This window comes from Panthera pardus, unplaced genomic scaffold (assembly GCF_024362965.1).
Source record: "Panthera pardus isolate Hobbes unplaced genomic scaffold, ASM2436296v1 HiC_scaffold_13, whole genome shotgun sequence".
Classification (NCBI taxonomy): Eukaryota; Metazoa; Chordata; class Mammalia; order Carnivora; family Felidae; genus Panthera; species Panthera pardus.
In genome coordinates this window covers 119973303-119993420 of record NW_026526688.1, presented here as the reverse complement: position 1 = coordinate 119993420, position 20118 = coordinate 119973303, and the positions used below count along the sequence as shown (strand labels likewise).

Sequence of the window (20118 nt, the reverse complement as noted above, 5' to 3'; positions counted from 1 at the left end):
ATTTTCTCTTGTAACAAGAGAAATGTTATGTACATTTTGCTTGTGAAAGTGAATTATGCTTCTGATGGCTCTTTGGAAAACATAAGAAAATAATTGGCGAATATGTCAAAATTTGTCTTTTGACTCTCATAAAATAAATAATTTTATTGCCAATGAACAGTTAATAAAGAACATTGAAATACAATGAGTAGCTTCTGGTCATTTTACCATTCATTCTGATTATTAGGTTAAGTCAATGTAATACTGGACTTCCATAAACTAATCATATTTATGGATTCCAGAGAGTCAAATGACAACCAATCTAACTTTTTCCCCACTTTTAAGAAATAACAAAGTAGTTACCAGAATAGCATGGATATCATTCACAATGAATTACAATAGGATATCTTTTGCTTTTATTTAAAATAAATACAGAAACAAAAATAAATAAATACATAAATAAGGGTTTGTAACAAAATTTTTAAAAGTACTTATTATTATTCTATGTCCTTCAAATCGTGAGTAAGAATTATTTTTATTCCTGAAAAGATTTTAGATAGTGATTCTCACATATCTGATGAGTGCATTCACTTTAGTAATTATCCACTCTATATAGCCATTGACCAATGGTATGGTATCTGTCTCAGGTAAGCTAATGAATCAATTCAGCTTTGCGTCATTGCCTACAGTACTGTTGTGCAGTCCATCTTGGTTGCCTGTCTCAATTCTCTACAACCTTATTCTCAAATTTTTAACCTCTGGTGGACTTAAGTTAAAATTTCCTGTGGAAGGGGCGCCTGGGTGGCTTAGTCAGTTAAGCATCCGACTCTTGATTTCAGCTCAGGTCATGATCTCACAGTCATGAGATTGAGTCCCACATAAGGCTCTGTGCTGGGCGTGAAGCCTGCTTAAGATACTCTCTCTCCCTCTCTACCCCTCCCCTGCTCATGCTTGTGCATGCACTCACTCTCTCTCTCTCTCTAAAAAAGAAGAAAAGAAAAGAAGAAAAGGAAAGGAAAGGAAAGGAAAGGAAAGGAAAGGGAAAAGAAAAGAAAAGAAAAGAAAAGAAAAGAAAAGAAAAGAAAAGAAAAGAAAAGAAAAGAGAAAAGGAAAGGAAAGGAAAAAAGAAAGCCTGTGAAAGTCTTTAGCATCCAGGGTTACTTTCTAACATAAGCTCTGATTTTTTTTTCAAAGAGTAAGGCTTCCACTTCTCGTTCTCCAGTGAAGACTCCCCTTTTAACAGATGCAGCTTCATGCAAACTGCATGTGCCCCATAAATAACATGATACTAGATAATAATGGCAGTAGATAGGAATGTTAAGTTCAAAGGTAGGATTGTGATGGATATGGGAAATAATTTTCTTTTTCTCTCACATCACATGGATATTTGATCTCTGCTCTTGCAGTAATAGCACTGATTCAAGTTGATGGCATTATGGTTTTATTATCCATAGTAGTACTGAAAACATGAAAGAAGTATAGGTGTTAATTAGATAACATTCTCAAAACATGAGAGGTACTCATTTGTAATGGAGAGATTCTGTTCATAGATTAGTATGGATAACATAGATAATAATCACTGCCTGTAGGTGACTCTTCACTCTTTTATAATGGCTGCATTCTAATTTTGCAGTTATACTTGATAATTATGCTATAAAACTTATTAAATGATGTTATATATTTTGTTTCTTCGTGAGCTATTACATTTTGTCAGATTGTCCATAGTGGACATTGCCATTATAAACAGGTTACATCAGTTACTTTGTGAGTGTTCTGATGTCAGTAAGGAAGTGACTATAACTGTTGCAAGGGACAGCAGTTTTATAAAGGTATATTATGGTTATGGATAATTAGGTACAATAATTTTTCAAGCTACCAAAGACCTTTTTGCAAATGTGTGGTAAAGAAAATGGGAATATATCTGTTAGGTTGTGACACACATCAAAAAGTGTGTTTCCTATTGATTTACTTTTCTGACTATTCTTCTAATCATCAATTTTATTTAAAATAAATCCAAATATCTTATCTCCTTAATGAAAGCCAGAGAAACACATGTTGAAATTTTATATTGAAATTATGGTAACTAAGTCTCTCAAGAGTATATCTGAACCTGATAGAGAAAAAAATATACAAGCTCATTAGGCTGCTACAGTACTTTATTGTTTCATTAACAATATTTACATAGCTTTAATGTTATAATCACACTGATAAATCTAGATTGTCACATACATGTTCAAACTTTCCTTTAAAAAAAACCACTTTCCATTAACTATTGTTTCAGAATGGTTGAAAGAAGTTGATATTCATTCAGGTTTGAGGTTTACAATCCAATGAACCATACTTCTGTGCAGAAGAAATACATATTTTTAATTTCAAACATATTTTGCCCCCAACTAACTGACTGATATGTTCAATTCTTCCTCATCGCCCATCAGTGAAACACTCTTAATTTTAGGATTTCACAGAGAATTACAACATGATATGTTTGAATAAAATGGGTAGAAGGAAAAAGCCAATTGTGATTTTTTAAAACACAGGGAAAAAAAAGAACCATTGGCAAGCATTCACAAACAAAATGCCCTCCCTATCTTAATGTAAACTATTTGAAGAATAAGAGAAAAGAAAAAAAAAGGAGAAGGCTCAAATAACATCTCTTAATTTCTTCATGACATTTTTCCTTTGAGAAGTTAATAATTTATACACAATCTATAAGTGGAATCTATTGTGAACAGATAGCTTTCATAATGTTATCTAATTAATACCTATACTTTTTTTTCATGTTTTCAGTACTATTATAGATAATAATACTATATATTTCTAAAATCCATAAGGTCTTTCAAATAAACTACTCTATTTTCAGTTTCTGACAACGTCTCCTCAGAAAATTACTATGAAAGGTGGATGGACCAAGAGGATAAGGGTTGGTGCTTAAATCTACAATTGAGTGAGCCACGATTTACTTAACAAAGTTCTGGAGGAGATCCCAGACTATTTCAAATAAGAAATAGCAATATTGACAATTAATTCAGTCCTCTGAAATGTTATCTTTTAAATAAAAAATGCCTGAAAAATTGAAAATAAGCTGAAACTTTGGCCACAGATAAAGACATAGTCTCTGAGTCAATATAAAGTATGCAGCAAAAATTAGAATTTCTTTTAAGCACGTACTTCCTTATATTATCTTGAATATGTCACCCCACCCATCTCCATCAGTTTAAAACACTTAACAAAATGATGAGATCATTATGTAAATGGACAGGGAGATATATCCTCCTCTATTGGCTGGCATGGAATTGGAGAACATATGTTTATTTCTCTTAGGAACAGCATTCAGACTGATTATCTTTTTTCTTCCACCACAGTGTTCACTTATGTAGTTTTATGTATATGTTAATAAGATATTAATCATAAATCATTTCATTAAAATTTAGGAATTACAAAATCAGCTTTCCATGTACTTTCTCTAGCTGGCAATTTCAGACAGACTCTTCACTGGGAATCTTTCTATTGTTTTCATCTGTGATGAGATTCCTATAACATCTTGCTCTCATTGACTTAATCTAACACTGCTGTTTGCCTCTGTGGACAGTGGGCTTGTGTGTGTGTGTGTGTGGTGTGTGTGTGTGTGTGTGTGTGTGTGTGTGTGTGTGTGTGTGTGTGAGGGGGAGGGGGCTGTTGCCCTCTAGTGTCTGGCTGACCGACAATGACCCTGAACTTTTTCAAATGGTCCAGGGTTTGGAATGAAGGTACAGAAAGGTAGATGTTAAACCACTTTGAGAATCCCTGTATTAGGCAATGATGGACTGATTGCTGTGGAGAACCTGTCACTCAGAAGTTAGACTTTATGTTTAGGCCAGTGAACATCACTCTTCTTGACTATCTCCCTCAGTCTTAGTATTGCTCACTTGGTGCTTTATATACTATTTGTTCTCTGGTAGAGTGTTCATTTAATTTAGTATATATTAGTATATACTTATTCTGTCTAAGTAGCTGCACACCCTGCTTTGCCAATGTAGTTCTTCTTTCTTACAAGTCTAGAAGCTGATAATCGGTAATGGGCTCCCTTCCCTTCCCACTGTTAGGGGCACTGGAGGTGCTCAGCATGTATTTACTCAATGATGGAGCAGAAGGTAAGTGTCAACTTTAAGGGCTTGTTTGATCTCACTTAACCAATAATATCCTTAACTAGGTCCCATGATGTAAATAAAATAATTGGTCATATTCTCTCTCCATTCAGGATTTTTTTAAGTTTAGTTTTAGAGAATTCTAAATTATCCCAACTGCTATCTTCAGTATATGTTTTTAATAGGCCAGCCTACAGTACATTTTAGAATTCTGGCCTTTGTTCAGTATTGATGTTGTGTTAGAACTAAAGAACCTGGAACAAGTCACATAACTGCACTCAACTGCATGCATTACAAATTCATTTCTCTGTTATGCTTTTGGAGCTACTTAGCAACCTCTTTCTAAAATCCCATTAAATGCACCATAGTGGCTATTACAGAGTTTTACCCTTCTGCAAGTCCACAGACCCAGTTTTAATACCCTAACTCTGCAGCTCTAAACATCCTGTTAAACTCCCTGAACTCCCCTCGCTTGTTTGCCAAATTTTCCATTTTTCTCTACACTTCGGGCCTCAGGATTCAGCCAGCTCTGGATTTGAATTCTAACTTCATCAAATACCAAGTTTGCATCCTTGGACAATCTCTTTGCTTTCTCTCAGCTTCCATTTCTTTATCTGCAAACGGAAAATTCCTTACAGGGTGTTTTTAGGACTTAATGAAATAAATGTGAAAGTATTAAATATATAGTAGATCCACAATAAATGATATTTTATTCACCCATTTCCTTCGATTTATTGTTGTTTATATCAACTTTAGTTCTCCGCATCAATCATACCCTCTCTTTCTTTTGCATCCTTTAATCTCTCCCATTATATTGACTCTTCCCTGAACAAACATGTTCAAATATAGATATGCACACATGTGTGCATGCACACACAGGTACACACTCCCAAAAGCTCTGCTTTCTCTTCAGTCTGTTTTTCAGTATCAGAGTTAACTGAAATAAATATCTCTTAACTTCACTCTGAACCTCTTTTGTCAAATGCCGTGAATAATCTATCATGGATCTGATCCGTTGGATTCCTCGTACGTGTCCTTTGGCTTAGGCCTTCGCATGGGTTTCCATGACCATGCCATCTTTCTAAATGTCCACTGACTCCTTCTGAGTTTCTTCTCTTACCCCAACAGCTAAAGTTCTTCCTACACAAGCTTTTCCTGTGTCTAATAACTCAGTCGTTGTCTTTAACTTGGGTCTTTCTCCTGACTTAAGACTCCAGTTCAATTTTGCAAGCATCGTTATCTTTGATGTATTTACTTCAGCCACTGGCAGTCTCCAGAATCCTAACAAGGGTCACACCCATACTCATGGTGGCTAATAGAGAAGAATTGCCAAGACTCATATTTTCCCAATGAAATTTCAATTCGTTTGCTTTTGTAGAATTTCATCCTGAAAGCATAATGTCATTGTGTTTATTTCATGAGGTCTACTCTCTAAAGCTATGGTGTCGATACTGATTGCTCTAATTAACATGTGTGATGAAGTTTACACTCACTGAAATTGCATTTCCTTTTGACCAGCAGGCATGGAAGTGACATCTCTAGACTAGTCTCTTCTATACAAGCTAATTTGTCTTAAAGAAGCCAGAGAAAAACAAAAGAACTCAAGTTTAGAAGGTTTCTGAGAAATTAGAAGATAAATGATTATAAACACACAGGGTCGCAAGGGACTTTAAAGACCATTTAGCCACCATAAGTAGGCTTTGAATTTCAGTCATTCTCGATGCTTGATGATAAAAAAGGTGTTTGATGTAATTCAATGTAGACAGAATATATACTTCTCTACTGGTGTTGTGGTGTGGCTTCCTTCTACATTATATAAAGCCTTCTCCAAGGTCAGATTACATATGAGAAAAGTGCATAACTACATGTATTTTTTAAAAAGAATATTCATCAAATATCATAGCTCTGAGCCAAGCAATATGATTTCTTCATTTCTCCTTATGTAGCAACACCTTCCTTGTGATATATGTGGATGTGAGAAATTAAAGATTATGTCTGACTTATTTTGCCTCCAAAAATATAACGTAAAAGGAAAATAGATGGTACCAGTTGAAGGCTAAATTCTTGGGTTTGTTTTAAATAAATTAATCAGGGGTGCCTGGGTGGCGCAGTCGGTTGAGCGTCCGACTTCAGCTCAGGTCACGATCTCGCGGTCCATGAGTTCGAGCCCCGCGTCGGACTCTGGGCTGATGGCTCAGAGCCTGGAGCCTGCTTCCGATTCTGTGTCTCCCTCTCTCTCTGCCCCTCCCCCGTTCATGCTCTGTCTCTCTCTGTCTCAAAAATAAATAAACGTTAAAAAAATTTTTTTTAAATAAATTAGTCAACTTTCACTTGAGCCAGGAAATCAATAGCCTCTTTGATTTTAATTTGGCAAATCAGTTCATTGATTCAACAAATATTTATTGCGTACCTATTAGGTGTCAGGTATTGTTCTAAACACTGGGAATCCAAAACAGACCAAAACTCCTGTAATCATGAAATTTAAACTTTAATGGGAAAAAAGACAGACCATAAACAAATAAATAATTAGAACATATAACGTGTTCAGATGGACATTAGTGTTTAAGAATGAGAAGAAATAGGAAGGACCACCTTGTTTTGGGTGGTATGTGGGGGGAATTTGGGGCAGCGATTTTGAAATGAGTAGTCGGAGAAGTCCTCGCTGAAAAGGTAGCCTTTTGGTGACCACTTGAAACCTATGAAAGTCATGCAGATATCTGGAGGGGAAATGTTCCAATAAGAGAAAACCAGGACAGCAAATGCCAAGACCCAGAGATGCATGTGCCTGGCATGTCCATAAAGGAACAAGTTGGCAAATGTTACTGAAGCAGAGTCAGCGAGATAGAGAATAGTCATCGGCTCAGAAAGGTAACAAAGGCCAGTATCTGTAGGGTGGTATAAGCAATGGTGAGGAGAATGAATTTTGGAGAATGAAAGCCATTAAGGAGTTCTGAAGAGAGGTATGGCATGTTCTGATTTAACTGTCTAGCTGCTGCTTTGACAATAGACTTTACAGGGCAAGAGCAGAAGGGATAAGCACGGATTAGAGACCATCCCAGTAATACAGAGGATACATGACAAAATGAGAGCAGTTTAGACTAGGGTAACAGTAGCAGAGACTGTCAAAAGTGGTCAGATATGAAATATTCTAGCACTTTACAGGAAAGCCAACAGGTTTACTGATTATTTGGCAACAATATAGAAAAGAAGTTGGTAGTTGCTTATGTCTCCAAGGATTTTGGTAGGAGGAATGAATTGCTTGCTATGTACCGAGATGAAGATTGTGTGAAGTGCTGGGGAAGATCCGCAGTTTGGTTTTGGATGTGTTACAATTTAAATACCTATTAGATATTGCAAAGTTTAGAAGTTGAGGTGATAGGGGGTACCAGCAGAAAACAATGAGCACTAGCCCTTGAGGTAGAAAGAGATACCAGGTAGTCTAGTGACATTGAAGCCAAAGGGGGAAAGAAAATTTCACAGAGTGGATAGAGTAGTCAACTGTGAAATGCTACTGACAGGTTAATTGAGATAAGGACAGAGAATCAACCTCTGGGTTTAGCACTGTGGCCATCAAGAGCAGTTTGTGGGGTGTCTTCTGAGGGAGGGAGATGCAGTCAGAGGTATGGGAGAGGTTACAAACCCTTGACATGACTACAGAGAGTCAAGCAAGGAAAGAAAGAGTGAAACTGGGGGATCATGAGTATATAGCAGTTCTTCAAGGTGTTTTACTGTGAAGGTAAGCAGAGAAGAGGTATTGTAGCTTGTAGGTAAACAGACGTATTTCTTTTTCATTTTTGTAAAGACTGAAGAAGCTACATGCTTGGAAGTTAATGGGAATGACCAAGAGAGAGAGAAAAATTAATGGTTCTGAAAAGGTGAGAAAGCACTGCCCAAATCTCTTAAACAGGACAAGAAAGATGCTGATATGAATGATATGTGTGTATGTACATTTATGTATGTATATGTATATATTTCTCCTTAAAATTAATCATAATAAAGTCTTTCCAAGTATTGAAAAGATGGAACAGCGATTCACTAGGAGACGAGAGATTAAGATAGAATTTTCTAATGACACATGAGCTCCGTGATACTTTGGGAATGGTTCTAGTGAATATTTTGCTCTTAGTTTGTCCCAAATATGTCTTATTAGCTGTGTGTGGAAACAAGTGCGAAGCATATTCTATATCAGACACACATTCCGTGACTAGTGGTTCGGAATCTCTGGCAGAAATCTTCCAGGGGAGGAGACGCACATGCAGCCTCCAGCTGGGATGGGTGTCTTGGAGAGAAAGTGAGCTGCCAGGGGTAAAAATTAGAGTGTTTTCATCTGTCAGACATTAATGTCCACTCACATTGACAAATCTTAAACCCAAATCCTCAATTTGAGCCTGTGGCTGAGACTTCAGCCCAAACAGGCACATTTCTCCCTTTATTAGTGTTGAATTTGCTTTTCTCAGTACTGCCGAGTCCACTTATTCAAATCTGGCTCTCGCTAAAATATCAGTAAGCCAATTAATCCATTTTCTTAATGAGAACTCTCTATTACAAGAATGGGTTACTGCATAGATTTATATTGAATCAATCGATCTTGCATTTGGTGGGGAGAATGCCAGTCATCCGAGCAATCTGGTTCATTACCGCAGTATTGGACCGCATTGCTGAACACGCCTGCAGCTTGATTACAACTGCACTATGGGAGTGGGGAAGGCTTGGAGGTGATTATTGTTATGTATTGGGTTGGGCTAGAGACTTTATCCACATTTCCCTGTTCCATGTTCTCCACTACTCTCTGAGGGACGGCTGCTTACTTTACATTTTGGGAAATGGAGGCTCATAAATTGGAGAGGTGGTGAAATTTGGAGCCAGAGTCCTCATCAGATGGCTTCCAAAAGAGATGACTAGCCATAAAAATAATAAGAACCTACTAACTTTAGGGTATCACCACATGAATTCTATAATGATTAGAATCATTCTTCTCAATTTTAGCCTGGACTATAAAAGTGGAAGAGAAAGGGGATGGGCACAAAGGGAGCCATAAGTGATCTAGATTTTAATAATAAGTACTCACTGAGTGAACCAGTTCATCACCTCCAATCTCCTTATGTGCTCTTTCCTTTGCATTCCAAAAATTATGTCCATATAATGCTTCCAAATAGAATGTCTACCTCATCATCATATTATTACCATTATAATAATTTCCCCCTATTTATTGAGCACTCATTCTGCACCTGATATAACAGGATTGTTAGAGGAGGGAAGGAGAACAGAGAAAACCCTGTACTTTTATTTTTCTCTGAAATCTACTATGTTGAATGTCAGAATATTGTAAGGTTCAAATTATGTATACAAAAGGCCTTTGGAATTATACTGCTTATCATTCTTTTTAAACTTCACCACGACCATATTTTTTAAAATATTTTTTAATGTTTATTTATTTTTGAGAGAGAAAGAGTACAAGTTGGGGAGGGGCATAGAAAGAGAGGGAGACACAGAACCTGAAACAGGCTCCAGGCTCTGAGCTGTCAGTACAGAACCTGACACGGGGCTTGAACCCACGAACCATGAAATCATGACCTGACCCGAAGTCAGACGCTTAACCGACTGAGCACCCAGGCACCCCCACCATGACCATATTTTAATATTTCAATCGGTTTGTGCTATTTTAACACTGAGTATTTTATTTTAAAAATTACATATATGACACATGAATAGTCCAATTATGAATTTTTTCTTTCCTGTTTTTGGATATCACTCCTGAATTTAGCAAATAATATTCATCAAATTTTCTATTAAACAAGTTATACTGTAACATTTCCTCAAACAGGGAATTAATGTTTGTTATGTTTTATTTTAGTCTGTTTTCTACTTATTAAGTCAACAGAGGTTTTCAGTTCCAAGAAAAACTTGAGTGGCCATAATTTGAATAGTAGAGATTGGCATTTCGCAACTTTAAGCTAATGTTGGTAGGCCTTCCTGGTGCTTCTATCCTAATTGGTTTGAAGAGATAGTAAATGAATAAACAAACAAGGTAATTTCAGAACGTGATAAATGCCATGAACATTTTTAATTAAAAAATAAAATTCAATTGAAATCTAGTTATAAAAAATGGAAATTTGTCACATTATGCTTAGTATCATATATTAAAAATATAGACTTCCACTTAATATTAGATTTCATGGTGTTTTTATAACATAATCAGTGTTGATATAATTAACATATTAATAAATTCAAGCTTAGAATCTGTTTCCTTTATCACACTATAAATTTGATGACAGTACATCTTATTAATGTATGTGGATATGTGTTTAACATCTGTCCCACAGAACTGTAAATTCCACAGAAGTATACACTTATTCACCACTGAATCTGCCATACGCATCATGGTGGCTATCTCAGTAGATGCTGTCTTTCACACACACACACGTATACATATATGTGTAGTATATGTATTTACAACGTGAAAAAGAATTAGTTCTATAAATGCTAAGCATGAACTCTATGTTGCATATTACTGTATTTGCAATAATAAAGCCAGACAAGTCACTCCTCCGTGAGCTCACATTTAAATGGAGGGATAGACAGACAGTAAAGTGTTCTTTATTACTGTCCTTCACATTCTGCCATAATTTTACCCCCATATGCAATCTCCAATAAGCAGTTAAGTACTTTGGAAAAAGAACACGTCAGTGTAAGAATCAAAAAAAAAAAAAATTAGCAAAAACTTACACAGAATTTGCTATGTACTGATAGCTCTTTCATTGCTTTATGATAACAGCTATGTTTTATTACTCCTATTTCACAGATAAAGGAATGTAGCATAGAGTGGTTAACTGACTGCCCAAAGTCACACAGCAAGTAAGAGGTAGAGCTGAGGCTTGAACTCAGGCAGTATAACTCTAGCTTGCATTCTTTAACACTGTACTAGACTATCTCTCAATACTTAGGGAAGGTACACTTAACCTTTTTTTTTAGTGTGTTTTCTAATAGTTTATCCCACTATAAATCTGACAGATCTTCATAAAGTTATTGTAGTACATCACACAGGATTCAATTCAAATGGAAATCTGGGTCCAAATTCAGTTTCACCTGTGTTCTATGCAGACGGACTAAAGCACCTTCAAAAATATAGAAAAAGAAAAGACCAAATCTAGTTTTAGTAGGTCAAATTAAAAGAGCTAATGACTTTGCTGTTTTTCTGAACTACTCTATCACTATAGTTTTATTGATTCTCAAGAGTATTGTGATGGCTACTTTTATGTCAACCTGCCTGGACAGTGGGTTTTGCCTAGATATTTGATCAAAAGTCAAGTGGGCGTGTCTGCAGGGGTGTTTTGGGGTGAGATTAACATTTGAATTCACAGACTGAGTAAAGCATATTGCTCTTTTTAATGAGTGTGGAACTCACCCAATCTGTTGAAGGCCTGAACGGAACAAAAACACTGAATCCGCTTTGGACTGGGACTTTGGCTTTTTCGTGCCTTTGAACTCAAACTGAAACAGAAGTTCTTTCTGGGTCTTAAGCCTGCTGGCATTTGCACTGGAGCTACACCATCAGCTCTTTTCCAACTTGCTGACAAGTCCTGCAGATCTTGGGGGTTTCCAGCTGTAACTGTGTGAGCCAGTTCCTTATAATAATGTGTTATACATATATATATATTTACATATATATAATATTACATATATATTATATATTATTACATATATATGTTATATATATTACATATTACATACATATACATAATATGTATATATTACCTATATATTACCTATATATGTAATATATTACATATATTACCTACATATTATTACATATATATATTATTACATATACATATATATTACATATATGTATATATGTATATACAGACACATATATATACATATATACATATACATATATACATACATACATATATACATACATACATATATATACATATATATATACATATACATATATACATACATATATATATATTACACACACATTATGGGACTCTCGTCCTATATATATATATATATATATATATATATATATTACACACACATATATATATATATATATATTACACACACACACACATACATCATGTTGGTTCTGTTTCTCTGGAAAACCCTGACTAATACAAGTATTCATTTTATTTTAAATTTCTTTCTATGAATTTTTTTTCTCAATCACTCAATGGTACAAATCAAGATGAGAAATACTTTGAGTGCTAGATTAATCCTGTCATGTTGCTGTTTGCTGTTGGGGCTGTGACCAGGTGTTGAGTTCTTCTCATGAGGGGAGAAGGAGCTGGAGTATGAGAAAGGAAGCGAGAGGCAGGCAGAGCCCCAGAAGGCAGAAAGGGAGGAACAGACAAATGGGCCACAGACAAGCAATAAAAATCCATAACAATTCAGGAATAGCTTACTAAAATTGTTCTAGGAAAATATGAGAATTGGTTGAAATGTTTCCTTAAAAGAAAATGCAGTTTGTTTAAGAGCTTTGTAGTGGTTTCTACATAACTCCTAAAAGGTGTGTGGAAAAGTGGGCAACCTATTTTGATACCTGAAGAGTCTTACTGACTGTCAGTAGATGAGTGAAGAATGGGCCTGTCCAAAATGCTAGTAGAACTGCCCTTTAAGAAATACTGGCAAAAGATTTTCAGCTCATCACACTGTAATCTCAGTAAACATGGAATCAACTTTTTTCCATATTCTCTCTGATTTCCTTTGGCAAGTGGATATGTTAAACAGAATTTAAACAATGGCCATGTTATATATGCTTCTATAACGATGTGTATTTGTCTGTATAGAGGGTCTCTGACTTATAATGGTTTGACTTACAGTGATTCAACTTAATGCTTTTTCAACTTTACAATGGTGAGAATGTGATATGTATTCCGTAGAAACCATACTTCAAATTTTGAATTTGGATCTTTTCCCAGGCTAGCGATATGCAGTACAATGCTAATGTCAGGGAGCAAGAATTCCTGCCCCCTTCGGGGGTCCTTCTAGCTGGACTAAGAATCCAATTGACGTGAGACAGATTAACTGGAGAAGATCAGACTTAATAGCACACATATGGAGAATCCGCACAGACATGGAAACTCCAAAGATATTCAGGCAAAATGAGGTATATATGTCCTTCTGAACTAAGGAAGAGGGGTTAGCAGTCTGGGATTTCAGAGGAAAGGAATGCACTTCACAGGACAATAAGAAGAGATGTTTGGTAATTAGATGTTTGCCCTGCCATACAGACGGATCATTCAGATAAAATTTATCTCTGTTAAAAACCCTTATTCTGGGAAAGACACCCAATTTAGCTTCTTCTATATAATCAAGGGAGAAGCAGAAGTTTCTCTCCAGCCCCCAGGGTTTCAGTTGCCTTTGGTTGAAAATAATCCATATGCCAAAGTGGTACATTCTGGGGGGAATGTCCCAAACCCCTTCACCGGGCAGTGACAGGAAGCTGCAGCTCCCAGTCAGCCATCTCATCACGAGGGTGAACAGCCAATCCACTTACAACTATTCTGTACCCGTGCAACCATTCTGTTTTTCACTTTTAGTACAATATTCAATAAGTTGCATGAGATACTCAGTGCTTTATTATGAAGTCGGCTTCATGTTAGATGACTTTTTCCAATTGTAGACTAATATCAGTGTTCTGAGCATATGCAAGGTAGGCTAGGCTAATCTAGGATGTGTGGTAGGTGTGTTAAATACATTTCTGACCTACGATCTTTACAACTTGTGATGGGTTTATTGGAGCATAATCCCATTTCAAGTCAAAGAAGATCCGTATATGTGTCTTGATAAAAGATAAACTGAGGCATATTAAAAATGTTCATAGTTTTTTTGAGCAACATTTGTTTGGAATCAGGAAAACTGGAAGTGGTTAGGAGCATTCCACTGACAGGAGCTGGGGGAGAGACTTATATAGAGGAAAGGTGGAAGCCAAGCAAGGAAGTTATTGATTGGCTATAGCCTAAAGCTTAGTTGGCTGTTTGTTATTGGTTGTCCATAGGTTTTAATTTTGCATCTTTGAAACATTTGCAGATGTAGATTTTAGTTTGCCAAAAGTAGGCCACTGTGACATTGGAGCCACCTCAGTCTAATGGCACCCTTGTGTAATTAATTTAACAGTCTGAATGTGTTCATAAAATTTCTCCCAGTTCCACTGACTATGAAGTCAGAATTTGGACTTTTCTAAGGGGACCTTTTTATGGTTTCAGATTACTTGCTCTATTGTAATTCCATTTTCTTAAGTATTTATAAATTAAATATTTTAGTAAGTTGTAGTATGTCAGAAGGTGGAGGGCTCCCATTTTTCAAGACTCAACTGTCACCACCATCATTGCCATAGAGCTCAGCTTGAACAGCTTCTGGAAATAAAACTGAAGATGAAATTATAGCTTATGTCGTAGTACGTATCATCCCCTAAGTGGCTGTGTCCTACTTTAATGAGGTGTCTTTCCTCCGTGTCAATAACATATTTTGCATTTCTGAAAGAAGAAACAAGATGAGACCACCCATTCTTCTGGGAACTATATACATGTACTAGAGGAGATAAAACATAGAGTTAAGCCTATCCCTCAAATGTAGATAAGCAAAACAATAGATTTTGTGGATGGGCAAAAATGGTAGCCTAAGACTAAATATAAAGCTTTGCGATAAGAGTAATCATTAAAATGTATCTGGTAAAGGTGTTTATATAGGGATGTATGGCATTATTGTACTCCTTTTCCTGTGATTTTGAAATGGCCTGTGCTATGGAGATACCATAATATCATCTGGAGAATGTACCCTGAAAAATATTCTTCCCTCCACAATTTATGGTATAAATCAGTTACACCAAAAACTCCGCTCCTCTTCAAATGTAAGCACGAGTTCTAGACATACAAATGTCATGAATTATTGGCAAGTGGCTGTTGCGAAATTTATCATAAATAATGGCCCATGGTGGGACTAGGGCTATAGGAAGGGAGATTATTTGGAGAAACTAATGGAAGCAAGATTAAGAATTTTATTTATGTTGGAGTAACTATAGCATATTCAATGATCAGAAGAGAATCAGGTAAAAAAAAAAAAAAAAGTTAAGCACATGAGCAGCCACGAGGAGTAGTTTCTTTTTCAGAGAAAACCAGTCATTGGAAGAAAATCATATTACAGAGGGGCAAGGTTTCACATGGTTGGTGCATCAGTATGTTTGGTCCTAATACAAAAGGCTATTGTATCTGTACCCTAATAAAAAAAAAAAAAAAAGTGAGTGTTTGCCAGAGTTTTCCCAGCTGTTCTCACTGCTATGTTGCAATCTCTTCACAAATGTAGCATCAAATTTAGACCCACATGTATTTTAAAAATAATTTAGCATATATAATGTTACAATGATGACTGTCAAAAAGAATATTGAGCTAGGTAGCACAATGTAACATGGAGACGGAAACAAATTATTGCAAAAATAAAGCAACATCAAGTAGATAGCAATTGAAGGTCAAATCTTTATTGAAAGAGTGACAGCTCTGCCTTCCAAGTTTAATGGAAAGTGTCCAGGACAGAAAACAATTCTACCCAGACCTCGTAACAGTGCTGAAAGGCTGCCAAGTGGATAGTGTCGTGACTGTGGACACTTTTATAAACTCTGTGAGACCCTGCCACTCAGCAGTCAGGCTTCTCCTGTCATTATTGCTGGCTTGTTTACAGTGATTTGAGTCTTCTCATCCATTCCGGTTGGCTCCCAAAAAGCTGGCATCTCATAGTGTGTCTCACTACAGCCGCATAAATATTGTGAACCCCGCTTTAGGGCCTGGGTGCCATCAGCAAGCTCCCAGTGTAAATGTGAAGCCAAGAGCCAAAAGCAAAGGAGTGAGCACAGGGCATAGGATCTTTTATTGCCCAAAGAGGACTGAGCATGTGTTAGCATTTGCTATGGTGAAGCTTCCAGACTGAATTATAAAATTGCTTCATTAGCAGTTTAAGGGGTATGCTGAGTCTTTTGAAACGGTTTTATGTTCAACAAATGAGACTGTGGCCCTACAGCTTACTTATTTAAAAATGGGTCTTTTGCTATCACTACCCAGTTATAACTAGATGAGTAGACTCAGTTGTGTATGTGATATGCTTATAGGCTGCAATAGGGAGGAGTAAAGGGAGAATGATTTAGTGGCTATTATGGTTTTTTTTTAATAGTTGTTTTTGAGAGTGAGGGAGAGACACAGTGTGAGCAGAGGCAGGAGAGGGGCAGAGAGAGAGGGAGAGACACAGAGCTCTAAGTGGGCTCCAGGCTCTGTGCTAGTAGCACAGAGCCTGACATGGGGCTTGAACTCACGAACTGTGAGATCATGACCTGAGCTGAAGTCGGACACTTAACCAACTGAGCCACCCAGGCTCCCCAGTGGCTGTTATCTTTGAAGGAAATGAAAATGTTAAGGAATGAGAGCCCCCACCACAGGCATCCCAAGTGAATTCTAGAAATCACAGCTACTCCTTTGTTTTATGTTTATGACAAGATTTTTAGATGTTGTTTCTGTCAAAACAAGACAATCAAAGGTTGGTAAGCCTTCCTGATTGGTGTAGCCAATGGCCTCATGGCCATAGCTTATAAATAACTAAAATCAAACCAAACTACAACAAAACCACTAGCTGACCTCCAAACTCTTAGAACCATTCATCAATGAGTTAAAGATTCCATATGTGGCACCATAACAGTCTCTGTCGTGCTGTACTGATATTATAATGTCATGTTCAAACAACGTTGCTAGGTAACCTTTTCCAAGTTACATACATATTCGCCAATACTCCTATTCTTCATTGTACTCTAATTTGGGGGGGGGCAGTGTTTGCCTACATTTTTCATAATCAGCACCATGGCTAATTCCCTCTTCTTCTTCAGGGACCTGCTGAAATGTCTTCTCAATGAGGTGTCCTCTGACCTCTGCTTAAATTGCCAACCCCAAACCCCCTTCACCTGGCATTCCAATTCACCTTTATGTTGCTCAATTTTTTTTTTCCCACAGCACTTACCACTTTCTGAAATACTACATAGCACTATCCGCCGCCACCCTACCTGAGAAAATAAGTATTATGAGGACAGGGATCTCTGTTCTGTTCTCATTGCATTAAAAATCTTTCTAGAGTTGAAGAAAGCAGATTATCTAAATTAACATAGTAAAATTGAACACCCACGCTGCAATTCTAAAAGCAAAGCAATGAAAAACTTATAAGAAAAGTTCTTAAGGAATCAATCAGGAAAACATCTGTGTCAAAAAATTGCCTTATGGATGTAAATTAAAATATAATTTTTGCTATGGACTGTTAATTTTCTGAAAAATACATTTGGTTCATTAGTGGGGCACAGGGACTAATTAGTGGAGTAGAGAGAAATATACCATCAATACCTTAACCTAAGGCCCATAATCTACTTTTTTGAGAAGTTATCTATTTTAATTTTTTTTTAATTTATCGAGATAAAAAGGGGGAGGAAAAAGATATCTTCCCTGAATTCAACACATTTATTCAATTTATCATTAAATGCCATTGAAAATACTGTACATGCATAATATCATAATTTATAGAACCTGCCATATTTCCCTCAAGTAATTAGTTTAAGGAGGCCCCTAGGGAATGTATGAAACATGGAACAAACCCTGTCACTACAGTCATATTAAGAAGTTTAATCACTAGGAAAACAAATGTGACAACACATGTATCAGGAATAATTAAGAGAATGGTAGATAGCTCTTGGGGAACCTCAGTCCATAACACCCATTTCCTGCCCTGACTAATGACGCTGTATTCCAAAGCTGATCTGTATGACCTTTGCGTGCATAGTATGAATACATGTTCTCTGTTCATACCCCCATGTTTTTAAAAATTATACACAGCATCTTATAGATAGTCCTCAATATACTTTAAACTGTATTCAATCAAACCCATTTCTCTCTACTTCCAGGAATAGCATAGCCTGAGTTTCTGAATCCCATGTTCCTAAAATCACAAGCAGTAAATATGAATTAGCCACTATGTCTACCTGAGATGTATCCATACCTGAAACATTATGCACTGAAATCTTAATCTTTTGCTGAACTCCCCATTCTTTTAATATTTTTAATTTATCTCATTTTTCTTGGTTTGACAAGAGTAACTTTCCTTCCCAAATGGGTTTTACAAGGGCCTCTGTCCCTACCCAAAATTCCTATACCTGCTGCCTTCTAAATTTTACAATATTCTTTTGTGGGATAAAGCATTATGATTTGGGTTCCGTGGCAAGTAAACTTTATAGCAATCTTAAAAGCTACTTCTGACTACCTATTATAAGATAGCCTAAAATGTAATATTAACTTCTTAAATTATTAAATATTAACTTCTTCATTTTTTTGTTAAATGTTGTCATAATTGCCATTGAATATAGCAACAGACAAACTCTAGTGTCTTATGGCACAATACAATATGTAGAGCATATCACATATTCAACATAGGCTGGCAAGGTTTGGAGAGAGGTATCTGTGCTACACAATAACTCAGAAACTTAGTCTAATGGATAATACACCATCATTACCAGCAGCACCTAGAACATGACTTCTGAAGTCACAATCTCAGAAGAACAGAGAGATGGAGGTTTAGAGACCTGGTCTCTTAACTGCTTCTGCTAGAAGTGACTAACATCATTTCCTCTCACAAATCATTGGCCAAAACAGTCACATGGCCCCAACCCAACGACGAGGAATTTTGAGAAATGTAGTGGAATGCATGGATTATTTTTGGTAAAACCTATCTTTGCCACACATGGTTGGCACATCAGCCATAGGCACTAACTTAGAATAGATCAAATTTCAAGCCATGTAATTTTAATAAAAATGCATTTTAATGTGTCCAGATGTTCTGAAGGCATAAGAAAAGATAAAATATAATACAATAAGAAAGTAATTTTCAAAAATAGCGCTAAAGTCACAAATTGATCTTCTTTGACAAGTTAGCTTCTCTGACATTACTCATATATCCTCTAAACTTGAGTAAGAGCGAATTCAACTTTTACTTTCCTTACTGAACATTGGATGAATCCATAAACCAAGCTACATAGGGCTCATTCATCTGTTGTCAATTTGCTTCAATTTGTTTCTTTGATGACTGGCCCTAAGAGGTGTGCTCTTTCAGTTTTCCTCCCCTGCACGTCATTAGGAAGCATTCATGTATTTCTCTAGATAAATGAATGTAATTAGAATGATTAATGTTCTGTATATTAAATATTGCAATGGTAAGGACTTTGCGCTTTTCCAGGTAGGAAAAAAAGTGATACATAAAGTTATTTTATTTAGTTTTTTGAAAAAATAAACTTTAGGGGCACGTGGATGTTTCAGTTGGTTAAGCGTCCAACTTTGGCTCAGGTCATGATCTCACAGTGTGGGTTCGAGCCCCGCGTCGGGCTCTGTGCTAACAGCTCAGAGCCTGGAGCCTGCTTTGGATTCTGAGTCTCCCCCTCTCTCTCGGGCCCTCCCCTGCTCATGCTCTGTCTCTCTCTGTCTTAAAAATAAATAAAACATTTTAAAAAATTGTTTAAAAATAAACTTTATATTTAAGAATACTTCTAGATGTAAAGACAAGTTGTGAAGATAGTACAGAGTTCCCCTATACTCCTCCACCAGTTGTATTCTCTGTTATTAACATCCTACATTGTTATAGTATATTTGTCCCAATTAACAAACCAATATTGATATATTACCATTAACTCAAGTACATACTTTATTCAGACTTTCAGATTTCCTTCATTTTGACCTAATTTTCATTTCTGTTCCAGAATCCCATGCAGGATACCACATTGCATTTAGTTGTCACATCTCCTTAGGTTCCTCTTGGGCTACGACAGTTTCTCAAACTTTCCTTGTTTTTGATTACTTCTCTGTGCTAAGATACCTGTACTGGTCAGGTATCTTATAGAATGTCCCTCAAGAAGGACTTATCAAGTGTTTCTCTCATTGTTAGACTGAGGTTATGGGTTTGGGAGAGGAGGCCCACAGGGGTGGAGTGCCAGTCTTCT

At 36.5% G+C, this 20118-nt stretch overlaps 1 protein-coding gene across 1 annotated transcript in view; it reads left to right on the top strand.

Moving 5' to 3' along the window:
* The window catches only part of BANK1 (B cell scaffold protein with ankyrin repeats 1), a 312636-nt gene that overhangs the window by 152026 nt on the left and 140492 nt on the right, over positions 1 to 20118 (top strand). The gene's annotated exons all lie outside the window — the stretch shown is intronic.